We start from the raw sequence: 3783 nt of genomic DNA, 5'->3' as shown, positions 1-3783 counted from the left end.
AAAAACTGTGTTTATTTCATTGGTTATATTCAGAAACAAAATACCTATTACGAAAGTGCCTAATGAATACCATTTAGATGAACCACAACGGTATGCTACTCGATTATTTCCTTATCTATTCTCAACAAACGAATTTTTAGACAAGTTAAAAAGAGGATAACTTATCGTAAGTCAAGATCCCTAATTCACTGTTTAGGAAATATCTACGGCGTCTCTAAAAATTCGGAATGAATTCGAAAATAGTTATTTACTCTTCGTTAGGAATATATAGTTGGGCTATGCTATATCCAGGTCACTATTGGCACAGATGTTTCAATGTAAGCATTGCAAAATTAATCATACAATTCCTATATTTTGTAAGTTATTATACCAACATTGTATTATAATAATATTTGTGTATATTGTCCCACTTGGCAGGGCTTGCTCCGCTATTAAGTTTGAGGTATTGATCCATAATGTTTTACTAATGCGCGTTGGTTGATTTCACATAAATGATAAAACAAATCTGCAATATCTTCGTTGACATAAACTTTACCTAACATAGTCATTATTATAAAAAATTAATACTACCACAAGATGTCGCTACTATAAAATATGAAACTATTGAACTATTAGTATGAGGGACATAAATAGTTTTTGTTTTGAATTCAGCAAAAATTGTTGATATATAAACGAATACTACGACAGCCGTAATTTTAATAAATTGAAAAAAAAGAACAACTCAAAGTTCAGTGAAAGCAAACTAGAAATCTGACATGGCGGGAAAGTTAAATGGTCAACTTAGCTATAGTGTTTATACACGGATTCTTGGCATCTGAATGGAGCATTTGATAGCCTTACCAGGCAGATGAGATGGCTATCGCGCAGTATTATGCACAAATATCGTGACTATTTATTCTTATTATCGTCGTAAAAATGCTCAGCGGCACTTAAAATATACTTGTTTCTTGTTTATCCTAACTCCACTAGTACTATCTTACACTCAAATTAGGTATTAACACCAGTTTTGCTTGTATTAAATCGAAATAAAATTTATTTTTAGGTCATGTTACAAATTCAAACTATATCACCATATTTGATACCAATTAATTTTACATAATTTTATACAATATAACTTCTTTATTAACCACAATTTCTTTGTTTCTTGCCGGCATAATAATATAGGGGAAAGAAGGTAGCTACACTCAATTATTTAGCCTCTGGCCTGTGTGTTAAAGAATCAAGAGTATGTCAGAAAGTACTTATTATCTTTGTCCACTCTCTAATAACGGGTTAAAAATACGCAAGTTAGGTGTTTTCTATCTACATACTACAATTATACTGGTACAAAGGCTTGTATTGTGGCTTTATTTAAATGTTAGTCTTTCTAAACGATTATAATAATACACACGGTCTATTTCCGTTTGTTCTTTTCCTTTAATGGTCTAATAATTCAGTATTATTAAAATATAAATATCTATGTTTCAACCCCTCGGGTCAAGTACATTGACTTTATTTCTTCGTCGGTAAGAACACGATGTCGCTACCATCACTTGGGGGGAAAGTTGGTTGGTGGTTGCAAACGGTCTTCCGGCCCAATGTCGACATTCGGGAGTATATCATCATTCGAGTATTAGACCGAGTCCCTAACCCCTGTATACTCCACACCGGCATACCCACCAAAACCCGCAGTGGATTTTGGCATATGAACTAAATTGTTTCTTGGCATTACGTATAAAATATTAAATTTAATCAGATCTGATAGTAGTCTCAAAATTGTTTAGTTATATTTAAGTTATGGAAATGCTTTGTTAGTTCTGGTTGTTGTGGGTGAAATATACTTTCGGCGCTCTTTACTGATATATCTCTGAGGGAGAAGAGCGGGGATAGTTGCGCCGACTCCACTATGACTAGGAACACATTTGAGTAAAACGTGTAACAAAGACAAACTTCTTATTGAATAGGGTTATCAGGTTTACGTATAATGATTATTGCCTTTGTTATTTAATGAAGTCGAAGGAAAATACCATGTAATAAGTAAGTATAATATGCGACCTGTTCCAAACGAAAATATACCTTCAACATATTTTAAAATGAGTACTGTTATGATCAAAGATTACTGTATTGCTGTTTAAAACCGATAAACAGGTTGTTAAGTCCAGTTACGCAGGGCCTGTGAAAAAAATTAACATAAACTTTCGCAAAAGGTTTATAAAAATGATTGCAGGTTTTTAGAGTGATAAAATCCTGTTAATGTTTAGTAGGATAGGGATGAACAAATTAAAGACAATAGCATCTTCATTAAAATATACAACTCTTACACTTATATTTATATTTTATAGTACAAGTTAGGGTTTAGGTAATACTAGCTATGCCCGCGACTTCGAACGCGCGGATGAATTGTTTTTCGATATCTGATTTTAAATTAATAACAGCCTATATTCTGCTTCCATTTATACTCTATCCATCTGTGAATACGGCATGAAAATCTATAAGTAGTTTCGAAGATGTGCACTAACAAACAAATAAGTAGAATAACAGACAGATGAAAAGAATATAGAAAATCGCTGATTTGTGTTCTATTATTCGTCTTTAATCATCCATAGTTTATTACTTTTCTTTCAGTTTACAGACGTACCAGATTCTGTTTTATTATACGTAAAGATCCCAGTCTATCTATCAGTGTAATCTAATTAGTTCAATATATTTTAGTGTCTCATCGTCCTCTTCTACGAACCCTTCTTCGATCTTTAAACATTTCAACTAGCACACAATTATGATATTAGTGTTAATTGCTGGCGATACTAAATCCATTACGTGTTCCACTTATTCGACGAACATTCATATCTAAGTCCCAGATTATTAGTAATAAAAAATCTACTTTCCACTTAACATTCTAGATCTTTAATGACGTACTGGTGCTGGTAAAAGCGGTGGTGAAACCAGTCACTGGACGGAACACGTATCTTGATGGATTGCTTCTAATGAGGCTGTTAAGTCATTTCACTTTTCTAGATATATCTAACTTATCAGTTATGATTTACCTGGTATTAGCTAAAGTAGGATTGTGGAACAAAAACACAGCGTGGAATTACGAGTTGAATGATGTCGTACTGTGTTTTGCGGTATTATCGATCTATGTGATTGATGAAGTATTACTTGGATTTATATTGGGATTAAGAATTGTTTGATCTGAGATGGCGACGACGTTGTAACTGATCAAAAATATCATGCTATCACGATAGTATAGATCAGGAGGCGGTTTGATATTAACATGATGTAGAAGAAGGGATGGTTCCTGTACGTTCATCTAATCGTTTCAACTCATCTAGAACTTCAAACTCAGTGAAAGTACCGAATATAAGAAGTAAGCAGAAACTCACTATATTATGTCATTAAAACCATCCAAATATTTTTAGTTTTAGTTCGTTCCGAGTTAGCCTATAAGGGATAATAAGTTGTGCTTTTGTGATTCAGCAAGTGTCTTCAATTGCTCTGTGACTGTAATTTACTTACTTGTATATAATTGCTTTTTACCTAAATGTCTTACTTACATTTAGAAGCATCAAGCAATTACGGTTTTGATGGGTAAACTCTCTGAACGATATCATGTGGTGTTTATGCTTCAGGGACGTTGGAAAGTTTAAATTTGTTTCGAAAAGGTCAACGAATTTGCAAATTGAATGTAGCCTCAAAACAACTTTTATCTCTTATTTTCTTTAGGTCAAATCGTATATTTTAAATCAATCAAAATTTTATTGATGTAAACAGAGAAATGTGAATTCGATTGGCAATCACATGTAA

This window comes from Manduca sexta, chromosome 6 (genome assembly GCF_014839805.1).
Source record: "Manduca sexta isolate Smith_Timp_Sample1 chromosome 6, JHU_Msex_v1.0, whole genome shotgun sequence".
In the NCBI taxonomy this organism is placed as follows: Eukaryota; Metazoa; Arthropoda; class Insecta; order Lepidoptera; family Sphingidae; genus Manduca; species Manduca sexta.
Note: the sequence above shows the minus strand (reverse complement) of the source record.